The following is a 12787-nucleotide window of genomic DNA, read 5'->3' on the forward strand; positions in this document are numbered from 1 at the left end:
GTCACGATCACCAGCGATCATAGCTCCCCGATCGCTGGATCTCACACACAAACACACATGGACTACAATTCCGCCATTAATGGACTACATATTCAGTCATGCCACACACATACTCACACCTGCTCCAAGTCTCTACTGATTACATTCGCACCACCTGAGCATTGCCAAAGACTGATTACAGACCCTATTTAAACAGCAAACACTCTCACTTCCATTGCCGAGTCATGTTTTCTGTAAAGTGACATTACAACGCCTTTCCTTAGTCTTGTTTCTCCGTGTGTTTACCCTAGCCTTGTTTACCTAGTTATCCCTGTCTGCCGCCTGCCTTCCGACCTCTCGCCTGATACTTTTGACTACGATTCTGGACTGCCTTTATACATCTGTTTGCACCTGTGTTGACCATTGCTTCCCTGACTTCGATTAAACCTGCACGTTGATCCAAAATTCAGTTGTCTGTGTCACTCCCCGTGTTACAGAAGACTCTGCCACACACAATGGGTCCAGCAGATCAGGTCAGTCAACTCAACCAATGAGCTAACACCCTCGAGGACTATATCAATACATTTTTGGACATTGTTAATAATTCAGACCTACCAGAACTTTTCCTCATCCATTTATTCTATCTTGGATTAAATGAACCATTAAAAACTCTACTGAGAGAATTTGGTCCTCGAGGGTCTCTTCAAGAAGCCCTGGAAACAACCCTAAGGCTCAGCGGATCCCCCTTCACTGTTGGCGAAGTGGAGGAAACTCCTAAATGTTTTTATGGGGGGGGGGGGGAGTGTACAGCATGACCAGATGACAACAGGGCTTGCTGTACACTCCACCGAGACATTAATGCTGGCATCACCATCTCTCCAGTCTACGGTACATCCTCCAGCTCACAAGATGGCCGCTTCCAGTCCTCCAGCTCACAAGATGGCCGCTTCCAGTCCTCCGGCTCACAAGATGGCCGTTTCCAGTCCTCCGGCTCACAAGATGGCTTCCTGTTCCGAGTCTGTTCCTGCCTTTGTTCCTGCCATAGTTGAAGTTCCTGAAAGACCATCGCCAGAGCCACTACTGCCAGTGCCACTGCCTGAGCCACTGCCACCAAAGCTGCCAGAACCGCTGCCAGAGCCACTGCCGCCAGTACTACCAGAGCTGCCAGATCCTCCAGAACTGCTAGATCCTCAGTCATCTACACAGCTGCTTGGTCCTTCATAGCTGCCAGATCCTCAGTCACCGCCAGAGCTGCCAGAGCCACTGCCGCCACCAGAGCTGCCAGAGCCACTGCTGCAAGTACTGTCAGAGCCACTGCCGCCAGAGCTGGCAGAGCCACTGCCGCCAGTACTGCTAGAGCCACTGTCGTCACTGCTGCCGCCTGAGCTTCCTGAATGGCCGCTGCCACCTGAGCTTCCTGAATGGCTGCTGCTGCCTGAGCTTGCTGAATGGCCGCCGCCGCCTGAGCTTGTTGAATGGCCGCCGCCGCCTGAGCTTGCTGAATGGCCGCCGCCGCCTGAGCTTGCTGAATGGCCGCCGCCGCCTGAGCTTGCTGAATGGCCGCCGCCGCCTGAGCTTGCTGAATGGCCGCCGCCGCCTGAGCTTGCTGAATGGCCGCCGCCGCCTGAGCTTGCTGAATGGCCGCCGCCTGAGCTTGCTGAATGGCCGCCGCCGCCTGAGCTTCCTGAATGGCCGCCGCCAGAACCTCTTGAGTCCCACGAATGGCCAGAGCCGCAGTCTGAGTTCCACGAATGGCTGCCAAGGCCGCAGGACTTCACAGAGCTGCCAAAGCCGTGTGATCCACCAGGTTCATATGACCCGCCGATGTCTGCTGAAAGTAAGGCTCCAGGCCCTCTGCAGCTCCATGATCCAGGTTCACTGCAGCTCTATGCTCCAGGCCCTCTAGAGCTCCAATCCCCAGGCCCTCTGCAGCTCCACGCCCCAGGCCCTCTGCAGCTCCACGCTCCAGGCCCTCCGCAGCTCCGCCCTCCACAGCCCCATGCTTCAGGTACGCCTCTGCTGCATGGTCCTGGCCCTCCATCCCTCCCCCTGTTCCGCCTCCGCTCCACCTCCCACCTGAACAGTATTAGGAGTGTCTAGAAGCCCCTCCTTAGAGGGGGGGCTCCGTCACGATCACCAGCGATCATAACTCCCAGATCGTTGGATCTCACACACAAACATACATGGACTACAATTCCGCCATTAATGGACTACATATTCAGTCATGCCACACACATACTCACACCTGCTCCAAGTCTCTCCTGATTACATTCGCACCACCTGAGCATTGTCAAAGACTGATTACAGACGCTATTTAAACAGCACACACTCTCACTTCCATTGCCGAGTCTTGTTTTCTGCAAAGTGACATTACAACGCGTTTCCTTAGTCTTTCTCCATGTGTTTTCCCTAGCCTTGTTTACCTAGTTATCCCTGTCTGCCACCTGCCTTCCGACCTCTCGCCTGATACTTTTGACTACGATTCTGGACTGCCTTTATACATCTGTTTGCACCTGTGTTGACCATTGCTTCCCTGACTTTGATTAAACCTGCACGTGGATCCAAAATTCAGTTGTCTGTGTCACTCCCCGTGTTACACCTGCGTCTAGTCCCGTAAACCGAGAGAGCAGTTCTATATGCTACAATAGGTTGTTTTTTTTTCAGAGAGATAAATGCTCACCAGGGTTTATGCTGCATTCAGTGAATTATTATAATTTTCCACACAATGTAGGCAGTGCAACAGGTACCAATTTTGCTTTTGAACTAGAAAGTACAGCAAATCGCTGCATGATGGAGAGATTATAAGCCTATTATTATTATTATTAGACATTTGTCTGAGCATATTTTGTATTGGTCACAATTTATTTAACTTTATAACCGCCACTAACAGCTACACAAGCAGGAACCTAAGGTATTTTGAGTGCATGAGTGTTTTGCCAGTAGTGACAGTTGGTCTAATATTAGTAGAATTAAAAAAGGTAATTATTGATAAAGAGAGTGATGTGCTCCATCGGTCACGATCTTAATAATATCTTGTATGCTGTGCCTCGGTTTCCATATCTTGTAGTGTGCACACGTTTAAGATTTGAGGTAGGCTAATAAATTCGCTGACGATTTTCCTCATGTGTGTGCTGCAACCAGATTTCATTATCGGCAAAGATTTTAAAACTCCTGTAGTCTGAACCCGGCTCAAGCCCACCATCACCCCCTTCCTCTTGGACATCTTTCGGTGACAGGTGATACCTGACCATCAGTTTCTTATCATTGCTGAGATGTGATTCCCTAGATTCTCCACTCTGTAAAAGACAAAGAAAACATCTATAGAGCTCTACCTGCATCTTCAATACTATTCATCCATCCATCTAAAGAAAATACCCGACTATCACTCTGTAAAAATTAAAATATAGAATTTTAAATCTTTTATGAAGTTAATCTGATTCAACTTATTACGATGCACGTCATTACTGACGTGTTTTTCCCTGTTCCTCCACATGCTCCATGCCAATCTGCCAAAGAGAAAGATATCAGGTCTTTTATTAATCTTAATCCATTTCTTTGGAAACTAACTATATTGATCAGTCGGTTCAAGCAGTTCTACCTGTTTGCCGAGCTCTAGGTTTTCCAGTATATCTCAACAACCAAACCACAGAATTATCTGTTGTCTAAGACCTGATTCTGATGGCCGAGAAATAATGTTATTCATTCTAACTTCCCTGATTAATTATCTCTCCTTTGTGCTTCATACAAAAAAAATCATCTTGCAGGAGCCATGTTTAGACAAAATAAGATCATCATCATATTACTTAAATATTAGTTTTACCGACTTGCAAAACTGTGCTGACACCACTGCATTAAAGGCTGTTACGCCAGTTTCACAATGTATGAGTGGCGCATATTTTTTTCAGTGTGTGTTAAACAACCAGGATTCACACCAGGAGCAGAAGCAGGGATGTGTGAGGCGCACAAGTACGGTTTTCTGCACACATGCATCAGTTTGTTTTCGATTAAACTACGTTGCTTTATTTACTACATAGCCCCATTTATGTACACGTGCCCCCCGTAAATGGGGTCTAGCGACACCCCTGGTGAGTCTCCCTTTTCTGCCTGTTGTGTGTTCATAAACTACAATTTAAATAACTGCCACAAAGAAGACATCTATCTACCAATCTATGCCCACCTCCACCCCCTTCTTCTTAGAAGGACATCTATTTACCATCTGACCAGCCATCCATCCATTTAGAGTCTTCTTAATCTATCCATCATCCATCAATCCAAAAAATACCTAACCAGACCATCAGTTTCCAGTCATGCTGAGGTGTGATTCCCATTTCTCCACATGCCTCAGTGTAATCTGCAAAAGACAAAAAACAAGACTAACATATCTGTATTTGCAGATCTTCAGCAATAAACCAAATGTTCTCCAGTGTTCTTCAGATAAATATTCACCATTCTGCTTGTGAGTCTCTCTCTTCTGCCTGTTGTGTGTTCATTAACTACAATGTAAATAACAGCCACAGACAAGACATTTATCTACCAGTCTATGCCTACCTCCACCCCATTCCTTTTGGAAGAACATCAATCCATGCACCCATCCTTCTGCCTTTGAAGGATACTCCTGACCATCAGTTTCCAGTTATTGCTGTGGTGTGTGATTCCTATTTGTCTCAACATGCTGCACTCCAATCTGTACAAGACAAAGACAGGACTAACAGAGATTTACATGCTTGCTGTACTCCACCGTCCTTGTGAGTTTCATTCTTCTGTCTGTTGTGTGTCCATTACCTGAAAAAGAAACACCTGCTGCAGACAAGACATCTATCTATCTATATGAAGGAGATACCCCCCATCACTTAGTCTGTAAAAATGAAAATATATAATTTTAAATGTTTTATAAAGTTAATTTTATTCTACTTTAAACTGTAAGGCTGTACCTAATTTATTACGATGCACTTGTCAATACTGACGTGTGGTTCGCTGTTTCTCCACATGCTCCATGCCAACCTGTCAAAGAGAAAGATATAAGGTCTTTAATTTATCTCAATACATTTCTTTGGAACCTAACTCCATTGTTCAGTCTGTTCAAGCAGTTCTCCCAGCTTCCTGAGCTCCAGGTCTTCCAGTATATCTCCATCATTTCCCTTGTGAGTCTCCTTCTTCTGCTCCACTCCAATCTGTAAAAACCAAAAGCTGCGTCCCAAATGGCACGCTATACACTATGAACTTATGCACTTACACACTCAACAACATGGTATATGAATGTAGTGTCATCCCAAATAGAACACTAACGGTTATTTACTAACCGCAAATTCAAAGCGTTTTCCAGATAATGTTTGACGATTTCCAAATTAATGAAACAAATGATTAAACTATCAAACAATACCTGCCATGAGTATAATTGCATTCAACATCAGGAGGCAGCATAATCACTCTTTTGGGAGAATTTTGCTTTCATAATCCAAAATAAAATAATCAAATTTAAGCTCCTTATAGCTTCACACCTTCTGCTACGCTACCGTGTGTGAAGTGTCCAACAGTCCACACTTCTTTTTAAATGTTAAATAAGTGCATCATCCGGGAATTTAAAGTGCACCTAATCTTTTTAGAATAAAATAATATTTCAGTGTGAATGCACTACTTACACTATATACACTACAGAATAGACAGCACTGACAGAGCCCTCCCTACCTGCTGTTCTCCAGCATTTTTTAGATAAATGTCCACTGATGCTCTTGTGAGTCTCCCTCTTCTGCCTGCTCTCTGTCCATTACCTGAAAAAGAACTGACACAGACAAGGCCTAAGTACTATCTATACCAACCAGCACTCCTTCATCTTGGAAGGACATCCATAGATTCACATGTCCATCTGATTTTTTCAAAATAAATTCCTGACCATTCAGTCATTGCTGAAGTGTGTGATTCCTTTTTTCTCCATGTGGTCCCTTCCGATCTACAAAATACAATAGAAAGATGTCAAGTCATTCATTAATCTTAATACCATTCTTTGGAAGTTTCATCTACCATTGTCTCCAGTCTGGTTCTGTTCAAACACTAACAAATAATATTTCACAGCTATAAGTAAATACTCTACCAGATGACAATCTATAAACTTAGATAAATGCGTTACAATAATTAGTAAAACTGTAAATAAAACAAATAACAATCAAAAGCTACAAATGTTAAACAGGCCCACAGCATAAACTACAAATAAATAATACAACAGCCAGACAATCTATCCGACAATAGACATGCAATAATATTCAATGCGTTAAAGCTGACAGCATACAAATAATTTATAAAAGATCAATTTATCTGACAATAAAACAAATAACAATTTGTAAATGTTAAATTAGACAACAATATACAAATAAAGCATACAAACAAACAAAAAAATGTATCTATCTTTATTTGAAGGAAATACCTGACCATCACTTAAGCTGCGGTCACACTTGACTTTTCCTCCCATAGACTTCCATTCATACGCACGCGAATGCGTCAGACCGGAAACGCAAGGTCATGCGTCAAGTTTCCCATGTCACTGCGGTACAAAGTTCAAGGATGTTGAACGCTGCTGACCTGCGAAATCTCGCAACTTGACAGCGTGAGACCAATCGAGGATCAAAACATGACCTCTCTGGACAGAAATTTAAAACATGGACCGATCGCTTGCTTTATTTAATGTCTGAACATCTTGTTTATCCCGCCCCTTTTCACAGCGCCGTATGACAGAATTTCGCACACACACATCCCAGTGTGACTGTAGCTTTACTGTCACAGTAAGACCAGTTTCTCCACCCACTGAAGCACCACGAGCACCCTCACTGAGTCTAATTAGACACACACCTGACAATCATCAACATCATCAACATTCACTCAGTGTCTGGCCTATTTGCTTGTACAGAAAGGTCTGAAATCCCTATAGACCATTTTGAGGGATGTAAACAATAACAATGGTCCTGACGTATTTCCTGTTTTTTATTTTAAATTTCCATAGCTTCTGAGAGTCCAAAAAGTTCCACATATTAATAAAAATGTGATGATAGCTGTTCTAACATTAAGTTATGACTGAATTGACTCTTTTTACAGTTATAAAATAGTTTGACAACAAGCAGGAAATGTTCATGGGCCAGTGATATCACCACATTGAAATGGTCTATATACTATCAGTGTTGAGTCTTAGATATCGGTTTACTTGCATCTCCTGTGATCTCCACTCTCTCCTAGTGTGGTGTCTCCTGGTTCGTCTGGTCTTCGTCCTGTTCGCCGTCTATAGTATCCGTCTCCAGTCTCCAAGCCTGCATAGTCATATATCTAGTTTATGTTCATGGACTTATAATCTGCATCAATATACTCACCTGCTAATACTCACCTGACATCCTGTTATATTACTGACCTGAATCCGGTCCCTTCTGTGACACTTACTCTGTAAAAATTAAAGTTTATAATTTTAAAATGTTTTATAAAGTTCATCTGATTCAACTTAAAAGTTTAAGGCTGTACCTAATTTATTACAATGCACTTGTCATTACGGAGGTGTGTTTCCCTGTTCCTCAACATGCTCCATGCCAACCTGTCAAAGAGAAAGATATCAGGTCTTTAATTAATCTCAATACATTTCTTTGGAAACTCCATTGTTTAATCTGTTATAACAGTTCTACCTGCTTCCACAGCTCCAAGTCCTCAAGTATATCTCCACCATTCCCCATGCGAGTCTCCTTCTTCTGCTCCACTTCAATCAGCAAAAAAACAAAAACAGCGCCAACAGAACCCTGTTCTCCAGCATTTTTTAGATAAATGTCCACCGATGCTCTTGTGAGTCTCTTCTGCCTACTCTCCATTAGCTAAAAAAGGAAAAACCTGACAAAGACAAGGCCTAACTATCTATCTATAATAGTGGTTCTCAAAGTGTGGTACGCGGAGGAACACCGATGTGATCAGCACTGGCTGTTCCCTGTACTGTATGATCACACTGTTGTGATTAGTATGTTTAGTGGATCATGTCATCAGAAGCTAAGAATCAAAAAAACTGTGGTCTGCTTTTGCAGACCAGTCCTGTTGGCATTTCAGTTACTGCAAACTCAGGAATTTCACAATGCTGCATGAATGGTAAAATAATTATCACAAACGTGTTAACGTGTGTTTATAGTCGGGTAAAACAATGTGTGTTTTCGATATATAGCCTAAAGTAATTTGTTTTGTAAATAGCCTAGCAGTGTGGCTTTTGGTTTAGTTTGTTACCTCAGATTTAAATGAATCTGGATGTGATTCAAATGGTGTGGGCTGCAGAACAGACTCAAGCAAATTTACCATGTTTGAAGCTTGGAGAAACGCAAAAATCAAAGTTAGTTTTTGTGTGCACAGACAGAGCACCCACGACCCTTACCCAAGTCTGCCAGAAAATGGTGGTCTGGTGCATAGTTTACGCAAACTCCACGGTTTACTTAAGATATGATCTCAATTCCACCAAATCATGGAAATGCTGCACGTATGAATTGATAAATCACGTATAAATTAGTCAAACAGTGTATTTATAATCACTGGCTTTTCTGACACACATACTGTAAATGACGCGCTGTAAGCAAATCATCTCTAATTTAAATATGCAATTGTGTCACATACTTAAAATACAAGGTAATGTTTAGATTACAAGGGGGAGACCGGGGATAGTTGTAACACTTACAATCTCTGTGAGTCCAGAGACAGACACAGCAGATATTAGACGCGAAACACCACATTACAGCTAAGATCAATAATTCATTATTTTTGAGATAGCAATGCCTGATTTGTAGTTAAACCCATGTAATCTGTGTGTCTGTGTGTGGATATATTTAATCCACATTGTTGGTGATAGTTTTTTAGCTGTTAGCTGTAAGAAGAACATAACGCTGGGTCAGTTGTAAGAACAAAAGCTAGTAACTTGCTAGTAACATCAGTGAATTGTTACCACCAACCCCAAGCAGATTTAAAACTGTATTTATATGATGAATTTCAGTATTCCTATAGCTCCTGAAAAAGAAAGTCAAAAGTAGTTTGATTTCAGTGTTTGACCTCTGTGTGCTCATGAAGCCTGCACACACAAATAGTGTTCAATTGTTGAAGCTGATGCACATTTGCACATTTTATTCAGCTTTGTAACACAGAGACACATGAATTATCCTGAAAGCTCAATGTCAAATAAAAAGCTTTCAAATCTATTTTTTGTCATAATTCTTATTTTATAATATTACATCTCACCCGGTGGAAATCATAATTTACATCTCACCACGGGGTGTGTTAGACTGTGGGCTGAATTGTAACATTTCACTCCTCCTGTTTGAAACTAAAAATGTTCACATTTTGTGTTTGCACTGCAAAAATAACTTAAATGCCATTTAACAGCAGACACTTGTAACTCAAGATCTTAAAGATATGGAGAAATATAATAGAAGTACAACTATCCCCGGTCTCCCCCATACAAATATATCCTATGTACACGCAACATGGTTTATATACAATATGAATAATGATGATAAAAAAATGTATGAGGTCCAAGCTACATTTCCAGGTTTTGATGAATATACAGTAGGCTCCTATATGCTAATACTTTACCCTTAATACAGCATTTTATTTATTTATTTATTTATTTTTTACTTTTTACAATTGGCAACAATTTTAATTAACTTAATTAAATTTTTATTTAAGAGTAGGTGGTCCTTGGAGAGGCAAATTCTTTTTAAGGTGAATCTATACCAAACAACATCCCTTTCATCCTAAAAAGGACGTCCATCGATGCACCGTCCGTCTGTTTGTTTTTTTAAAGAAATTCCTGACCATCAATTTCCAGTCTTTTCCGAGATGTGGAATTCCTTTTTCTCCATGTGGTCCCTTCCTATATGCAAAATACAATAGAAAGATGTCAAGTCATTCATTAATCTTAATACAATTCTTTGGAAGTTTCATCTACTTCATCTATCTCAGAAGACGTGGAAAAACTAATAAAATAATCTGAAACGACATGACAGAGAGAAATACTAAAGTCTTTTAGTGTCCTTCACCAAAAGTACGTCTAAACAACCAAATATAATAACCTTAAATGATACTTTTTGAAAGATCTTTACATACCGCTAATGTCAGCGATGGTCAGACACTTGATGCCGCTCACACTAGTTTCTCAACGTCATCGACGGTTTTTCCACCACATTCTTTTTTAGAACGCCACTGACTATGGTAACCACAGCAACGCCACCGCGCCGCCATATGCATTCTGCTTGATTAAACGTGCAGTGCGTGATTTCCGTGAAGCACTGTAGAATATAATAATAATAATAATAATAATAATATTAATAATAATAATAACAACAACAACAACAACAACAACAATAATAATAATAATAATAATAATGGTTTTGTTAAAGTGTTGGGTCCCTGTAATTTTTTGAGTATATGTAAAAAAGTAACTATGATTCTCAGTTTGACTAACTTTTGTATGTTTATATTCTATTTTGCATGCATATACGTCTTATTTTTCAGGCCATTTCAATGTGGTCATGTCATTGGCCTATGAACATTTCCTGCTTGTTGCCAAACTATTTCATAACTGCAACAAGAGGCATTTTATTCATATCTTAATGTTAAAACGGCTTCCATAACATTATTTGTCAGTATGTGGACCTTTTTGGATTCTTGCAAGCTAATTACAAATTATGTAATACAGGAAATACATTAGAACCATTGTTTTTGTTTACATCCCATCAAAATCCTAAATTAATATGTATCTAACCTGTATCTCTAAAAAATGTAAATATAATCCAGTTTAAGCCACCAGTGAGCAATGAAGTCACAACTTTGTGTCTTAAAACATAGGCTAAATCATTATATTATTAATAGCTAGACGCCTCATGGTCCGCTTCGGTCCGTTGCTCCCATAGGTCAACGCGGCCGCCCTCTTCCGGTTATCAGACGCAACTGAACGGTTTTCTTAGCTATAAATTACAATAACGCTTATATGAGTTACCTTGAAGTAAGAAAACTCAAACTTGTAATGTATATTTTCTCATATAAAGAGAAATGTATTATCAATAAATATCCCTATTATCAAAAATAGTGCTGGGATCCTTTTTTTCTCCTTACAGTTTTATAAAAGTTAACAAAAACATTTTATAAAAAGTAATGAGTCACACATTATTATGATAGTACAAGTTCTATACAATAGAATAAAATAATACATTATATCTGAAAAGATAAATTAATAATAGCCAATAGAATATGAAATAATATGTGTGTGCTATGTTTAAACATAACTATAATTCAAGTATGAATAATACTAATACACCATTGCATATACCATTGGTTAAAAGGAACGTATAAAAGGTCATTTATTCCATTGTCAGCGACTGTTTTTGTCTGACATATATATAGTGCTCAGCATATACAAGTACACCCCATTTTGAAAATGAATATTTTTATCCATTTCTCAGTAAATATAGGCAACGCATTTTGGTGCATTTAAACAAAACAGATGTATTGAGCAGATATATATAATATTTTAGTCACCAACATATTTAGAAATTAAATTAAATTCAAGCAAAATATTGCAAAAAAAAGTTACAACCTACAAATTTTCAACAATTTTTTAAAATTTTTTGCTTCTCTTGATTTTCCTCTTTTTAAAATTTGTATTTAATATTTTTCTATAACAAATAAATTTAGGTGTACTGGTTTTTGGACCATTATTGTAAGTTATTTTGTTAGATAAGATCCAGATTTGGCTTCAGCAGTGACTAATCTAATGTATATGCAGAAATGTAATATTGTAAAATATTAATTTAAAATATAGATTTGTGAGGGGTGTACTTATACAGTTGAAGTCAGAATTATTAGCCCCCCTGAATTATTATCCCCAATTATCCCCTGAATTATTTTTACCCAATTTCTGTTTAACGGAGAGAAGATTTTTTTCAACACATTCTAAACATAATAGTTTTAATAACTCATTTCTAATAACTGATTTACTTTATCTTTGTCATGATGACAGTAAATAATATTTTACTAGATATTTTCCAAGACACTTTATACAGCTTAAAGTGACATTTAAATGCTTAACTGGGTTAATAAGGTTAACGAGGCAAGTTAGGGTAATTAGGCAGGTTATTGTAAAATTATGGTTTGTTCTTTAGACTATCGAAAAAATACAGCTTAAATGGGCTAATAATTTTGACCTTAAATGGTTCTTAAAAAATTTAAAGCTGCTCTTATTATAGCCAAAATGAAAAAAATAATATTCAAACACACCTGATCCAACTAATGAAGGTGTTACAGAGTAGTCTTGACCACTTGATTAGTTGGATCAGGTGTGTCTGATTAGGTTTGGAGTAAAACTGTGAAGAGCTGCGGCACTCCAGGAGTTGAGTTTGAGACCTATGCCATAGAGTTTGATGGTTGAAAGTGAGAGTTTTAAATAAAGAATGAATAAAATAAAGAACATGTAAACACAGAGCAGTGCGGCTGTGTATGAGCATGTCAAAGTAATTACAGAATTCAGGCAATACTTTGTGCTAACAAGCATTGTTTTACCAAGCTGTAGTGTCGAGCTTTGAGGCACACGGATAAAAGTGAAACCTACAGCTCTTAGCTACAAAGCAGATAAAGTTCTTGACTATTTTAAATATCTGTTGGATGGTATTTACAAGAACAATTTTACCCTCTATAAAAAAGTAATAATTAAGAGTAGTTTTATACTTACTTTACCGTTTGTATTTGTGTTGTCTTTTACTGTATGTTAAATACTTAGATGTCATCTTTGTTGTCAATGGTGGCAATTTTAAAATGGGGT

Source organism: Danio aesculapii, chromosome 6 (assembly GCF_903798145.1).
Source record: "Danio aesculapii chromosome 6, fDanAes4.1, whole genome shotgun sequence".
Classification (NCBI taxonomy): Eukaryota; Metazoa; Chordata; class Actinopteri; order Cypriniformes; family Danionidae; genus Danio; species Danio aesculapii.